Source organism: Cavia porcellus, unplaced genomic scaffold (genome assembly GCF_034190915.1).
Source record: "Cavia porcellus strain 051 isolate PalLab524CR breed Dunkin Hartley unplaced genomic scaffold, mCavPor4.1 scaffold_26, whole genome shotgun sequence".
NCBI lineage: Eukaryota > Metazoa > Chordata > Mammalia > Rodentia > Caviidae > Cavia > Cavia porcellus.
In genome coordinates, this window is record NW_026947509.1 from 37,005,994 (window position 1) to 37,023,071 (window position 17,078).

Genomic DNA, 17,078 nt, shown 5'->3' on the forward strand with positions numbered 1-17,078 from the left:
TTTATTTAAATTGTTTTTTGCAGGAGATGGGGGCTACTATTTCAGTGGAGAAGGACCAGTCATGAAATCACCAGCTATCTCAGTTAGGGAGGAGAGTATTTTCTTTTATAATGCAAAGTAAAAAGGCTACAAAGCATGAGATGTGAGGAAATGGGGTAAAGGAAAGCATCAAAGTGAGGTGACCAGATGGTAGACGAGGAACGAGAACATCGGATCAAAGTTCCAGGGCCCAAGGAAAGGAAAGAAATCTAACTTAAATTGGGCCAGTAAGTATTGTGTTCCAGTTGACCAATGAGTACAGTTTGACTAATGATTAATGAGATAAATAGTTGGATTTGGAGGGTCAATGTTTGTCTGACCTTATCAGAGGTTAAACAGGGTAGAGGGTATCCATGAGTTTTAGCTAAGTTTCACAGGCCTTATTCCTTGCAATGAGCTAGAATACAAATATTTGGAAGGATTTCTCTAATCATGGCCATCTACCAACATTGCAGGGCTCAGGTGAATTGTATCAAGACTCAATAAGTGGTCCTGATGAAAGTTATCCTTAACATCTGCAGGGCTCAGTGTCTTTCCTCCACAGAGGAAATACATAGCCTTCCATTTAATAAACATCTCTCTTAGTGATTACTGGATGTCAAGAACCATGCTAGGCAGTTTGAATAAAAACTTTAATCATGCTCAGTCTGGCACCCAGGAAGTCACAGACTACAGGGGAAATAGACACATCAAAACATAGTAAAGAAATAATGTATAATAATTGTTACAATGCACGCTTCGTGGTCTAGCAAAAGAGAAGGGGGTGGGAAAGGAGGATTTATTGCTGCCTGGTGACATTCAGTGCCATTTCCGAGGAGAAAATATTTGGCTCAGGTTTTTAGTTATGATGGAGTCATTTAAATAAGTGGGAAGATCCTAAAGAATGAAAGACTTTGAGGGCAAAACATGACCATGAGCCATGATCTGGAAATGCAATCTAAGAGACAGTTAGAGGTTTGATTGAGTTCTAATATAGGTATAAGCTGAGGAAGGTGTTAACTTTGAAGCTGAAATCTAACTAAAATGAAAGGCATTTTATCCCAAGAGGCTTTCTATTTATATCACAGGGTCCAAAATGCATTTCTCACGCATGAATCCTTTTAGTCTAAGTATATACAAAGTCAGATGTGCTTGTAAGAGAAATGATGTGAAAGCTTGCATGATCCACTGAGTTACACAGCTCACTCTTGGGATAATGTGGTGAAAGATTATGTTGTTCATGGATAAGAGGATCCCCACAGTTCTCTGCTGAGTTTTTTTCATAATGCACTACATTTGGGGATCCCCACAACCAACCTTAGGCTCAGTGCTCTGCTGGAAGAAATATGACTCAGAAGCCACAGATTCCCATTTGTGATTCAGAGCGGCAAAGGGATGAATTCAGATCAGGAAAGGAAAAAGGCACAAAGGACAAAGTCCAGGAGAAATGCATGCAGGTTTCCAGGTGCTCAACCCTAGGATGCATAGGATGTTGTTAGTACTCTAGAAAGGATGTGTGACAACAGAAACAAATTCTTCTGAGCTTCCGTGTTCAGCTTTTTATCAGGATCCATGGCATTGACACGCTAACAGCCACGAGACTGATCTCAGTTGTGCATGCCCCACCACCCTCCCAGGCCAAAAACAAGGGTTTACAATGGATCTTAGTAGCATAATTATCTGGTTAAAGTCATACCATGCAGGAGGTAGGGCACTGAGCACAGAAAAAGACCATCCGACCCTCAGTCAAGCAGGACACCTTCATGACTCCTAGAGCCAGCCAAGAGTCAACCCTGAATTTAGTCCTCTTTGAGGAACATAGAAAGTTGGAGAAGCTCAGGCCTCCTGAGTTAACCCTTTCTTGCATAAGTCCTTATCATCGCGGTCAGCTGAGTGTCTCACTGCCTGATTATAAGGACCTTGAGGATGGACCCACTGTGGGATGGACTCATCTGTGGACACTGCCCTAGTCCCTTGGACAGCATCCTTCCAGTAGCAAACATCAGTGAACTGGAAAAGCTAACAAACCATGGGGAACTGAGATCTTAGTTCATAGCTGATATAATTTAGTCATTAACTCTAGAAATATAATTTTATTTTTGATGTTCTGCTTAGTTCAGAAACTGCTACCCAGTGTAGCGTACAAAGCTGCTAGTGATATCTTATAAAATTGTATTCAGGTTCAGGCAAATGAAAGGCATTTGCCTTTTATTATAATTGCGTAAGGATATTTAACCTAAACCTGACAAAATTTTAAGTGAATATTATATTCCAGTGAGTGAAATTAAGTAATACAAAGGGGATTATCAGCTAGACTCAGAGACAATTGAGTGCTGTATGGTTTACATGAAATGAACATGAGAAGCCTCCCTCTCGCTAGCAAAAACTGTGCACCAACTGATAATATCTGCCATTCTTCTGTCCCACTTCTAACGTTGCAAAGATCCTTCGATCATCTGTTTTCTGAATAATCCCTTCAAAAATGCCCGTCCTTGAATTCTTACATCCTGTCTCACATTCTGTTTTTTAGAATGTGGGGTCCTTCCTGTGCAGGGAGAAGGGGACCCATCTGTTCTTCGGAAATGGCCCGTCATTAGATACTTAGCAGCATTTTCTGTTTGCCTTTGAAATAGTCCCACTGCTCTGGTGAACTCTATTCCATTTACTATTATACCCATCACTCTGGCTGTTCCTGACTGTTCCTGGCTCACAATGTGGCAGGGACTGTAGATTCTACAATGATGCTCCAAGCAAACACAACCCAGGTGCAATGATTATGTTACGGCAAATTGTGTCCTTGGGCTGAGCACTTGCCTCTCCCTCTCCCTCTCCTTCTCCCTCCCTCCCTCTCCCTCTTCCTTTCCCTCTCTCCCTCCCCATCTCTATGTCTCGCCCCCCCCTGCACTGCCCCATCCCACAAACAACAACATGCAACACCGAAAAGTGGCATTTTCTTCTTACAGAGGAGAGCAGAATGAAACAAAAGATTCTCATCATTCGATGGAATGAAGGTGACTGAAACTAGGAAAACCTTTAACTTTTAAGTGCACCGAAATCATCTCCATGCCCCCCCCCCCGAATGTGTGGGTTATGCTTACTTTCTATTTCAAGGAATGGAATGACTATTTTCAACCCAGAACATTTTTAGTAACAAAGGCAGTGGGTCACATGTTAACCTTTTATGAAGCCCATAGTATGGTCCCAAAAAAGCCTCACTCAATCAGATCAGTTATTTCCTTCTTTCTTCATATTCTATAGCCAGACCTGATTTTAAAATTTGAGTGCAGGAATATAATAGAAAAGGCAGGAACTTGTGGTCCCAGCCTTTGGAGACCACTGCAGTGAGTCCCAGATCTGCCTGGACTATGGCACAAGGTGGGAAGAAAGAGAGCAAGAGACAAGTTGGTGGTGCAGGCAGGGATCTGGCGTGACCATTTGCTCTCAGAAGCTCATTCTTCACACCTGAGTCAAGGACAAGGCGTGAAGGGCAGTGTGTGTTTCTGGGAAAGTAATGTGGCTAGGATGAGAGAGTAAGATCAAAACATTCTTGCAAGGACAAGGACAAGGACAAGGACTAGATGGGGGAGGGAGGTGGAAACTGTAGTTTCTCCAGGTGTCTTGTCCTCTCTAGAGAGCTCACCTTGCCCTGTGAGCACCACAACAATCATTAGCCCTAGGGCTCCCAGCTGTGACCAGAAAACAGCAAGGAGTTTTTACGTTTCAGTTTGGCTCAAGGGCAGGACAAGAACAGGCATGGACACCCCCTAGACTCAATTTATAATTCATGGTCCCCAACACCCAGTCATGAGCTTCTGAAAAATGTTAGAGTGCACAAATAGGGTGATGAGATCAATCCTGACAGAATGATGCACACTGGTGACTGGCAGAGAGAAGCACAAAGATAAGACCAGTGTGGGGAGCAAAACGTTTGTGTGATGCTTGATGTTTCTGGAAACTAAAGATTAGGCAAAACTTCCTATGCCAGAGGGATCAGCAGCTTGTTTCCTAAATACCGGGGGCAAAATGTGAATCCAATTTTGAATTATTTTGGCTAAAGAAAAATTCAGGAGTGTTCTGCAAGACAAAGAAAACTGTAATACTAATGCTTTACATTTTGTGTGTGTGTGTGTGTCTGTGTGTGTGTGTTGTGGGCTCCTTAGAAAACTTGAGGACAACAGCACAGGCAGTACATCAAATTCAGGAATGTTCTGTGTAGTTTTAGGGGTTTGTTCATGTCTTTTTCAAAGTGCAACCCTGGTTTCCAAAAAGCAGTGTATGTCTTTTCATCTACTGGACCCCTCTCTCCTGTGCATCTGAGCACCCAATGCATGTTCCACACATGCATGTCTAGGGTATCATAGCTCTTGTGCTTGTGGTGAGAAAATCTCAAGGGTCAGTTGACAACCACAAGGAATATTACATTAAAAGTGTTTTTTGCACTGAACATGTTCAAAGGAAGGGAGGGAGGCAGGAAAAAACAAGGAAGAAAGTAAAAGTAAAAAAGGAGAAACAGAACAGGAAAATAATAGCCTTTTGAGAAACAGTCTGTCAATACCTAAGTATTTCTTGACATTGCAGCACAGGCCAGGACCACTGGGATACTAGACAATTTGCATAAAAGAGAACCAAGAGAGGAAAGGCAACCGAACAGAGTGCTTGGCAATTCAGTTAGCTTGGCACTGCCCACTTGTTCCATACGTATTTATCCAACACCACGTATGCCAGGCACCTTCCCAGGTGACACAAGAAAATCCAGGCCAGTGAAGGATGGAAATGATGCTCTAACAAAAAATATGACATATAAAATAAAATTAGCTGGGCAAATAATATCAGCGAATGGTGCTGGATAAACATAGAAAGCACGGTTAGGGTTAAAAAATGACAGAAAAGTGTTAATTTAGATTATGCATGACCTCCATGATTGCACATTGATAAATCGAGCGTACCACTTGAAATGGTCCCTGGACACTTGTTCATTCATCAGTCTACATGGTTCTTGGAGTCCGGAGATGGGAAAAGTCAGGCATCCACATTGCACTTCAGTGACTCAGTGGCAGGCTCAGTGGCAGCAGTGTCGAAGCCTCTGGGGACAGTGGTGAGGACAGTATGTGAGAAGCCAATGTATCCCCATTCTTTGGGCAGTTTTTCCTCTTACCCTCACATCTCTTGGGTGACATTATTTTTCACTCGTGACTAAGATCCCAGCACATCCCCTCATGATCGTTTCTAAGCTGTCTCCAGCTCTTGCTGCATTTACTGCCCTATATGGACACACATGGCCATCCTGTCACTCAGTCACAGGGACTTATCTTCCAGAATGACAAGACCTATGTTGTCATCACTGGAACTCCACCTGGCTGATGAGAAAATAATATTTAAACATAAATGAATGTACTCCTGGAAGGGAATGCAGTTTCCTGACTCAGCAAGGGGGTGCTGACAAGCTCTTCAGTTAGAAGCGAGGGACATCTGCTGATGACCGTTTGACAAGGGTCTGGGGCTTTGGCCCACGTGTAAGGATTCTAGAAACACAGACTAGCCTTGGGGAGGATTCCCCCAGGTTAATTAGCCAACAATTTATTAATGATTTCTTCCTCTGCACTCTTTGCTCAGTCCACGTACCTCATTTGAATGTGGAAAAATACTATGAATTTAATTTTGCAGGTAAAGAAATTGAGATTCAGAAGTATGAGGAAAGCTCAGCAAGGCAGCAAAAATAATAACCATTCTTTTATTTGAGCATTTATTCTAGGTTCAAGGCAATAGTTTCTTCTCTACATATATTGTGAAGCAATAGATGCTTTACATAGAGTGATTTACTTAATCTCCACAATAGCCTTCTGAAGTAGGTGTTATTATCATCTCTATTATTACTTCATCTCTAGTAAAGCAGGAGCAAAAAAGAAAATAAGCACTTGTTTAAAGTCATGGAGCTGAAAACAGGCAGAGCAAGATTTATTCCAGGCAGATGAACTGTGGAACCTGCACCCTTAACTCACACTGCCAGGTAGTGAATTAGCATAAATTGAAAGCCTGAGAAGAAATAAAGGTCAAAGGACAGATAACAGGGAAAAAAGCATCAGACGTGAAAAACCAGTCTTCTTCTATTAGCTTGATCATATGCCATCCCAGCTACGGAGCTTTCCCAAAGTAGGGAGAGAAAATAAGGAACACAAGTCTATGTTACTACTCACTTGAGACCAACTGGGGCTGAGATGGTGTCGGTGGTGGCTATTAATAAGATTGGGTGGACTCCAAGAGGACCTCCATGAAGGAAGGTCACGATTTGGGGTCCCTCACATAAGGTGCCTCCAAGGAAATGCTGCATTCAACCATCCTGTGTAAAGGTGCCTTTGATCTGGAAGAACACCGAGTTATATCTTCAAAGCCTTTCAGTAGGCCATGAAATTTCCTCCTTATGCCATTAAAATCATGTGTTTGACTTCTCTGATAATGCTCTTAGAAGCTTTCTAAGGGTTATATTATGTTTAACTTTTAACAAGTTATATTAAACTTACTCAACGGGTCCCACTGTGCCATTCATGTATTCAAAATGAAAATGCAAGCAGCAACCTAAAGAGCGGCATTGTTCCGTGGACCGCAGAGGAAGCGAGCCCCAGCCAAGATTTTAGCTCGGGAAGAATGAACAAATCATAAACACGCTGGGAGATGAATTTTACAGTCTGTTTTTAGCTCCTGACTCCAGGAGGCAGGAAGAAAAGAGCAAAACTCAGCGGGAAGTTATTTCAAAGTAACACATGCCACGGCTGGGGCCTCAGGGGGGCTGGGAGACGCAGGAATCTTCCCTCCTGAACGCAGCAGGTGGTGGAACAGGGATGTGGAAGTGCCAGCAGCACACAGATTTGCTGGTCACCAGTTACATGTGGGGAATGACAACCATCCTGTCCCAATCAGCGAGTATGGCGGAAGATCTGTGGCATAAAGCAGCCCAATGGAACTGGTCAGCCCTTCCCAGCTCCACAGGGGTTGTTGTCAAGCTAAATACATACCCTTGCATATGGTGCCCCTGGTGCAGTGGAGATTTGGTGACCTTTTCACTAGCATCCTTTCTTCTTCTTCTTACTACCCAATTTTTTTTCCTGTACTGGCGCTTAAACTCAGGATCTTTGCACTTAGATACATCCTCAAGTCATTTATTTATTCATTTAAATTTCGAGACTGAATTTCAGTAAGTTGCAAAATTGCCTTTGGATGGGCTTTAACTTGGCGATCCTTCTGCCTCAACTTCTCAGAGTGCTGGAATTACAGGTACACACCACCACACCTGGGCTTCAACTTAACTTTTTAATGGAAATCTGGTTCCTGCACATGGAGAGAAGATGAGAGAGACACAGCAACCTCTCTAGATCCTAAAATAGATGCAGGCTGGACTAAGCCATCAGATTTAGTCTTCCCTATCAGAGTACTTAATTCCAAGGTAGACTGTGGTGCTGGCCCAATCTGAAGAGATGAAGAGGAGTCATATAAAAGAATAGCGGATCTCTCTCTCTCTCTCTCTCTCTCTCTCTCTGTGTGTGTGTGTGTGTGTGTGTGTCCCTTGTTCTCTTGCTGTCTTTCTCCACCTCTCTCTCTCTCTCCATCAAAATCAGTCAAGAATCTTGCTTTAAAAGCCTATATTGTTATTGTTTGGGGTTTGTTGTTGTTTGTTTGTCTCTTTTGTTTTCTGTTTTCCTTTTCTATGTCTTTTTTTCTCTTAAATAAAAGAAAAATGTTAAAAATCAAACAAGAAAACACTTCTTTGTTAGCTAACTGGCCACCTACTTGCTAATGTAAATGGCTCATTAAATAAATTATGTGAGATGAACAGAAACATGATTCATTTTTAAGTTTCTTCAACTGCTAGGCCAACTGTTCTGTCACAGCTCTTTCTGCCATCCTATTATTAATCTAGGTCACATTCATAGTTTCTGGTCACTTTCATTTCTAAATTGCCCAGCCAGTCAGTCCAAACCAATTTATAAAACTGGCCTTTTCAGTGCACTTTAACGTTCTCATTCTTTTCTCCTGTGCACTGCTAGGCTTTGGCCTAAGGGTCTCAGGACATTTGTTGCTATTTTACTCTTCCTCTCCTGCCTTTTCTGGTTCCATCTCCATTGGTACTGGATACTGAGAAGGTAAATGGAAAGCCATGCAAATATCTCATTATCTGGAAGTACAATTGTATTTTTTCTGTGCTTAGTTTACAGTTAATGCAGCTCTCTCCTTGGATAAAGATACAAACACTGGTTTTCCTTGGATACATGTATTTTATGTCACACTAGGGTCCCCTCCTTTAATCTTCTCTGAAGTGATGGACACAGTCTTCAAGTCAGCTTCCCCTTTTCTTCCCAAAGCTGATGACTCCTTCACAAATGCTACCTCTCCTTCTCCCCCTCCCCTTCCCACCAAGACTCTTTCTTAGGTCCTAATCCCCAATAAGTAGCACAGTAAGGAAGCTCAAGTGTGTATAATGGTTAATTTTATGTCAACTTGACTGGACTAAGGGATTTGCAGGTATTTGGCAAAACATCATTTCTGGGTGTGGCGGAGAGGGTGTTTCTAGCTGAGATCAGCATTTGCATTAGTGAAATGAGTGAAGAAAATAACTCCCTCATCAACATGGATGGACATCATCCAATTCATAGGAGCTGGAATAGAATTAAAAAGTAGAAGGGGGGAAACTTGCCTTTCTTTCTTCTGGAGCTGGGGACATGTATCTTCTGCACACAGAGATCAGAATTCCAAGTTCTTAGCCCCCAATGTCCTTGATTTGCATCATCAGTTCCCCTGGTTTTCAGGCCTTGGGACTCAGACTGAATTACTACACTGTCTTTGTCATGGTCATAATACAACATAGTGAAAGAGGACAAATGGACTCCTGGCCCTTAACTTGTTACTCACTAACTGTGTGATCTGTGTTTTCTCTTGAAGCATTCAGGGGTTTTAAACCAATTTTTGCTAAATAAATATTTAAAAATAAATAAAAATAAAAAACTATAAATACTCCCTGAGGTCAATAGATATCCCACAGATAAAACAGAACACACTTGACCTTTATTTTGTAAAACTTCTCAACACCATAAGTATTAACCACTGATGAGTTGGGGACTGGTTCGGATGAATCACTGGAGATGTGATCTGGAAAAGTGTATTCTTGTCTTCATTCAGGAACCTACTGGAAACTGAGCTAAATAAACCTTTCCTCCAACAAGTTGTGTTTGGTATTTTGTCCCTGTGATAAGAAATCTAACTAATACAGAAAATCGAGGTCATTGCTGTACTGTATACCTGACCATGTGGTTCAGAGAACTTTGGAACTCCACACTCCTCCTTGTGGGAAGAGTGAGGAAAAACGCAGAGATACAGATTAGCAAATTTGTTGATCACCTTGTATTATGTTTTTACATTATCTATTATGTCCACCCTTTTGACTTGACCGATTCTGTTCTGTTACGTCACATTTGGTTTTACTCTCTTCCAAAAAAGTAATAAGAACCGTGGGAGCAATGAAACCCAAAATGTGTAATAGTCATGGTACAAAAGAGAAGAAAAGAAAGTGCTCCAAACTATATAACTGCATGTATATTTAAGTGTATAAGATAGAAAATGATATCACAGAGTTTTATTGGATCAATGAACAGAACTGTTTGCAGTATCATTGATGGAATGTCCACTTTACAAGCTCTAATTTTGTGACTTGAACAATTATTTCTAAGATGACAATATGTAATCCATTAACTAGTGATTTCCTACTGTTCATTTTTTTTCTGTAAATCTGTATAACTTGTACCCTTTCCCTGCTTTTTTTTTCTTTTCTCCTTAAATAAAATTAAAAAAAAAAAAAAAAAAAAAAAAAAACAAATTTCTAGAATGTAATGAGAAATGCTTGATGCAGGATACTGACCAGTGCTCAGAAGACCAGAATGTTTATAAGAATGTCGACAGAAGCCTGCGGCAAGGGCCAGGAGGAGAACAGAGCTCCCAAGATCTGGCCATGGAGGGACTCAGGCAGCTTATTCACCTGCCCTACTGGTAAGCGCCATGGGAGGGCCAGGAGAAGAACCATTACCTGTGAGCCCACTACCATGCGGGCTGAAAAATCAAGCACCCTTCCCCCACCCACCCTCTCCCCTCATAGCTACTGGGGATAGATGTCTCAGCATCGCTTGGGAGGATGACCATATGCAGTATAGCAAATATAGGGGATTTCCTTCTATCTTCTCTTGGAAGGCATAAGTTGCTTTCACTGTTTTGTTATGTTTCTTTTGCTCTATTCAGTATTCTCAATTGGTTTTATAGTGTTCTATTTTTTTGTTTGATTTTGCTATACCTAAGTGATGGACAACTATTGTGAAGTTAAAGAGATATACCATAGTACATATTACTACTATCCCAGTATCCTACTGTGAAATCCTGTACCAATTTCACTGCATTGTCTCTATTGGCTTTGTTCTGTCTTGTGCTGTTGCATTTTTACTAATTTCAAAATAAAATTTAAAAAAAAAAAAAGAAGCTAGATTTGGAACTGACATTAACATTCCATGCTAAGGAAGTATTCCCTCAATTGCTACTTTATCAAGGCTTTAAAATTATGATATTAAGTTCTGTAAAATATGGGCCTGTATACAGATCCTCTAACTCTTCAGTTCTATTAATGTGATGGATTGCATTAATAAACTTCCCAATATAGAACTATTTTTACATTCCTGAAATAAATTGCAGTTTGCTTTAAAAAAAAAAAAAAAAAAAAAAAAACAATGTCGACAGTAAAGGCCAGGCTCATGAGATTTCAGTTGGGTGTGAGGATTCCCCTGGTAGTAGACTAGAAGCCAAGTATATCATACTCTGACAGTTAATTTGTCTTCATTTTGTTCATAAGACTTTTCGGGAGACTGAGATGAAAGACAACATATTAATTAAACTAGTGGAAGAAGTCTCAAGGTAGCCTAATGTGTCAGGCTGTGGCATGGGTACTTCTGGCCACTTTTGACCAGATCTACAGTAACAGTCATTAGCAAAAAAAGGTGAAAGACATAAAAAGCTTACCATGTTGCTAGAAAGAAAGCATTTTCAGTGTTGTAGTACAGAAAAGCATGGCTGCCAAAAAGATTAGCATTAAAAAGAAGATAAATTCTTTGCATCAAAACAATTTAAAAAAGATTTAAAGTGTCTCAGAAATTATCTACATGCCACCTTTTGCATATTCAAGTGGGCAAAATTGCAAACACTTCATTTGAGAAGAGGTCCCTGCTTGAGAAGAAGTTGTTTCCTGAAGATTCATTTCACTTCAATTAATTATCCAGGCACTCAGAGATCACTGCAGACATGTTCTATATGGCAACAAATCCAGGTATTATCCACCTGTTGCTGGTTTTACCACCCAGATTTCAAAGAAGGCCTGAGAATCCAGGCAAGAAACCCCTGAAAGAGTAATGTGGGAATGAAGCCAGAGTGCAGTGGCTTCCCCAGGAAGTCAGAGGTGCCAGGAATGTGGAACGTCTCCTGTAGAAAGCTGCAGGCAGTAAGCTAGCCATCACAAGGGGCCATGTTGGTTGCAGCTGGTTATGCCATAGAGGTGAGCCCACTCAAGCCCTTTGGAGATCTTGCCTTATCATGAGGAGCTCTGGGTTTTGAATACAGAGTTCATGGGTTAATAGGTATTTGCCTTGCTGGATTTCTGACTTGCAGTGAAATTGAATGGATGATCACCTGGGAGAAAATGACTTTGATTGTCAATTCCCATGTAGGAAATCAGAAATGAAAAAGTAACAGAAAGATAACTCTAAGCAAAAGAAAGCAACCTCAATAGTGTGGAGACTTAAAGCCAAGACAATACAAGTACAGAGCCTAGAAGAATGAGAGCTCTTGTGATCTGGAGGTCACTGTAGTCAAAATGTGGAAGGCCCTGAAAACACAACTGAGATGTAGGGACCCCTGAAACTAGCCTTTTATACACAGTTGTGTGTGTGTGTGTGTGTGTGTGTGTGTGTGTGCACGCGCACATTTTGGTTTTGGGCTTTTGTTTTTTGATTTGTTTTGCTTTTGGTGTATGTGTGTATGGCTTTGGGGGACCTTCCAGGTGCAAACCATAACAATATTGCTATAGTCCCAGTTTAACATATGGTACGGACTCTGCCTGAAGTCGTGTTTGGATGAGTGAGACGCTTCTTCTTAACAGAGGAAAGGAGGACGCTTTGTGTAGCAGGAGTGCTGGCCGTGGTGTAAGATGGCGAGCCCTTGAGTTTCAGTTACCACTGGCCAGTCATTATCCCCAGAAAGTAACTGATCTTTCATAGCCTCATTTATCCTGATGTAAAAAATGCATCACCCCTCGTTTTTACTCTGAGTTTCTCATAGGAGAAAAACCATGTGATAGTTAAACTCATGTGTCTGATTTATTTCACTTAGCTTTATGGTATCGAGATGCATTTGCTTTCCTACAAATGACTCAAATTTGTCTTTATGTTGGAGTAGTACTCTGTGGTGTGAAAACATCACATTTTCTCCATTCATCTGTTGATGGTCATACAGGCTGCTTCCAAGATTTTAGCTGTTCTGAATTGTGGTGCTATAAACACGAGTGTGCACATATCTCTGTGTCATGGGAAGAAAGGGGATAGATCATTCTCAAAGAGCAACTGGATCAAGAGAGGAAGGGAGGGGGAGAGGGAAGAGATTCAAAGAAAAGGAATTAAGATGTATTATGTGCATGTACAACTCCACACAAGGCATGTAAACATTATGCACCACAAACACATACAAGAAAAAATAGGGGGGAGGTTCAAGGGATGCGTGACGGAGAAGAGAGAAAAAAGAAAGAGATTTAAAAAAAGGAATTAAGATGTGTCACATTCATGTACCAATTTCCCACAAGGAATATAAACATTATGTACCACACACATGTACTAATAAACTAAAATAGTAAAACATACCTCCTTTAAGTATTGTAAGTATTCACTGACAATATTCACAAGCCTCCTGGCTACAAGAAGTTGCCAAGACACAGTGCCAACTTGATACCTAAATTTTTGACTCTACTTTAAAAGGTCACTCTAAATGATGCTGACTTGAAAAATGATGTCTGAGGCATCAGAGACAAAACTAAAACTGGTTGAAATATTTATAAACCTGCTTATTATCAGATAGAGCATTTTTTGACAGGTGATTCTCAAGAGAAGCTTTCAAGTGTCAAGTTTACAAACCCATGAATAGTACTTATAATTGAGGGTGGCTAACTTTAGCTTCCAGCCTAGTTTCTAAGATCTTGAGGAAAAGTAAGATTTTTAAGAATGAAATTTTTATGTAATGCTTCTATAGCTGTACTCTCCAATTTTCTATATTTTTTCCAGTCCTGTATCTCAATGCCATCAGAATTCATGTATCTGCTTTATTTTGAAAGCATGTTGATGGTGACACAATTAGGTAACCATATGACATAATAATCTATTCCTGTAGTTCCAAGGACCAAGGATTTTAGGTATTATTTTCTCCCAAATGACACAAGGTCTTGCATATCCTTATTGAAGCTATTTATGTGTCTGTTTTTAATCCATAGCCTCCTATCATGAAAACTTGAAAGTGAAGTTAATGGCAGAATCTAATTGTCCTCCCCAAATTACTCCCAGTTTACATTTTCCCATGTTTGTTTACAGGGAAGTGAGTATCTGGCCTGGGACTTAGGTGAAAACAGTTACTGTGTTCTACTTCCTTGACCACAAAAGTGGGCGTGTGACTAAGCTGGGGAGCTAGGCAAGGTTTGGTTATTATGGTCTAATCAAAAACACTGGCTAGAAGAAAGAAGATTTTGTTATTTTTTTCCATTTTCCTAATGTGTTCAATTTGTGTTATTACATATGGTTCCAATGAATTGAGATTTTCTGGAACTAAAATTCATTCCTTTTTAAATATTAGAAAGACAATTCTGGCAATCTTTTAAAAAGGAATAGCTAACATTGAAACCAACAGATAAGAAATTGACTAAGTATCTCATAATAAGAAATGATTAAGAAATCTCACGATATCCCTTGTGGAATAAAATACACACAAGCCTGTTTTCTCTTATTTACTAACCGGTGGCCCTATAAGTTCATTAAAATAGATTTCCAATAAAGCACTAAAAAGCTCCTATTAGATTGAGTTCTTATAATTAATTCACACCTCTATGGAGACTTGTCAAGCTTTTCCTAGTTTGGACAAAGTCATTTTTTAAATAATAGCATATTTTTTGACACTTCTCAATAGTATGTTTTGTTCCCTGTACTTGAACCTGGGCAGAATTCTAACTCCTTCATTCTAAAGTGCTTGGCGGAAGTGATACTATATAATTTCTAGGGCTCTGTCATGGCCATGCATCTTCTGCTTAGGAACTCTTGGGTATTCACCATGATCAAGTTCAGCGTCCATGCAAAAAATTAGACAAGCCTGAAATTACTGTTATCGGAGGAGCCATGTATAGCATTCCTGTGGACAATCCAGTGAGCCTGACCTCCAAGTCCAATCATCCAAACCAGGTTTCACACACAACAAAGACAAACCATCACTGGTGTGTCTTATATGAATTCCTATCCCATAATTTCTTAGCGTAATAAAATTGCTATTTTCTGCCTCTATAGTTCAATCATTTATAGCAAAAAGGTTTCATGTTTATTTTTCATTGAGAGCAGACTTTAAGAATTTTTCTTTTTTTGTTTTTTTTAATCAGTACCAGGGATCAAACTCGCAACCACGTGCCTGCAAGGCAGACACTTATGCTGCTGAGCTAAATCCCCAGCCCTTAAGAATTTTTTATATTCTTTAGATACTGTATGTCTAAGCAAGCCTCTGTGTGTGTGTGTACACGCGTGCATGCACCCGTGTTAATTTTGCATCATTGTAACAACAAAAACATGAGATAACTTAAAAAGAGAAATGATTTATTTTGGCTCATAGTTACAGGAATTTCAGTCCATGGATGTTAGGCCTGGTTGCTTTTAGTTTTGTGGTAAGGAAGAACATCATGGTTTAATGTCATGGTGGAAGAAAACTGTTCACCTCCTGGTAGACAGGAAGTAAAGGGAGGGAAGGAGCCAGGGACCCTTCAGGGGCATGTGTTTAGTGACCTACTCCTTGTAACTAGGCTCTACCTTGTCTCCCCCACCTCCCGTATTAAATTATGAATCCCTCAATGATTAACTCATTGGTGAAGTGAAAGCCCCCATGATCCAATTAGCGCTCAAAGGCCCCAGCTCTAAATGCTGCTCCAATGGAAACCAATTCTTCAGCACATGAGCTTCTGGGAAGAACTCTGGATCCAGACTATAAAACTTTGTGTTACATTTAAGAGTCAGTTAAATTCTTGAGTCTTCAATTGGTTTTTCAGAGAATTCCCAGCCATTATCATTTTTCTCATACCACGTTCTCTTTCCTTTCCTCCTAGGTCTCCACTTAAACATGATGTCCTGTCACTGCCTGTCCCACTCTTCTTGGTCTCTTTTCTGCTCCTCTTCCAGTCTGCACATTCATTCTCCAGCTTAGTCTGCTAAGCTGCACCTAAATTTCAATGATGACAGATTTGCAGTTGTAGTTCTTCGTGATTCTTTTTAATAATGTTGCCACTTTTTATAACCTTCTGTTTACTACAGATTTCTCCAAATTTGGATAATTTAAACATTTCTTCAAACATAGTAAGCAAAGTTATTCTGCAGTCATATCTAGTGATTCCTCTATCTGGGTCATGGTGGATCTACTGCTTTGGTCTATTGTTCTCTGGTTCTCACACATGTTATCTCAATTCCCTTTGCTCTGCTATTCTTGAAAACATGTTGGACATTCAGGATATTAAAAAAAAAACCTATCTGTATAATTTTAGGCATGTAGTAATGAAATCCTCCTCTAGGGAAAAGTTTTCTTTGCTTTTACCACACACCTGAAATACTGAGATTAAACCTGTCTTAAACCCATTTTGTATTGTTCTTTTCAGTTGTCTAGCTAGATAGGAATATTGAAAATGTGATCAAACACATGGCAAACTTGCCATGTTTTAAACAACACAATGCCTCAATCAAACATGTTAAATCTTACCTTTATAATATGTTAACTACCAGGTTTCTAGAGACTAAGGTTTGTCTAAAGGACCTGGTGTAAATGTTTTTTAGAGATGACCTGCAAGGACTGAGGAGTGTGTGAGCTAGACTGAGAAAAAATAACAAAAAGTAGTGTTATGTGGCTTAGCTTAGCTTAGTTTACCCCTTACACTGCTACCCAAAAACTGGCATCCAAGCCCCTATGGAGGGTGACTCTGCTGATAAAAGCTGAAAGAAATTCATGGCTCATGAATACGTGAGTAGAAGGCGACTCATTGCTGCAGGTCTTGGTGTCTGAGAAGCTCTGTAGGAAATCAACCTACAAGTTCCTTCCTCACTTGGGGGAGGAAGGTAAACAAAAATGAAAGACAAAAAGAGACAGATTTAGTTTAAATTGTGGGAGCCAGGTGGTCTTGTCTCTAATGGACAGAGAGAGCCCTGAGCATCTGGCTCACCTCACCTTTATTCACTCCGACAGGGGAACCAGCACTCAGAGAGGCAGAAGATTCATCTGCCTCCCATCATCTACAGTCCATGTTCGTGCAAACAACTGGATCTAGTTCTGTTAACTTTTCCCTGGGACCTACAGCACTGCCAGTATGCTTGCAGTGTCAGCAGAGCTCAGCTTACCCCTTTTCTCCTTTGTATGCACAAAGGAGGTCAGTTAGGACTCACTTCTCATTGTGTGATCTCCTACAACGCTCTAGGAATCCAAGCCTAGGATGATTCCAGTAACTAACACCTGTAACACATACCAAGTTAATATTCGAAAATGCTTAATGCATGAATGATTCAAGGCAGGTTGCCTCCCTCAACTTCAATCTGAGAATGTGTTTGAGGCAGTTCAGGACATAACATCACCAGCAACTCTATGCTAACATGAATACTTTCAGGGACTCCTACAGATAATTAGAGGAGATTCCAAATGGAGGCCCTTGAGGGGACAAATCAAAATAAGCCTACGATGGTGTGTAAGCAGCTACTTACTTTAATAATGGT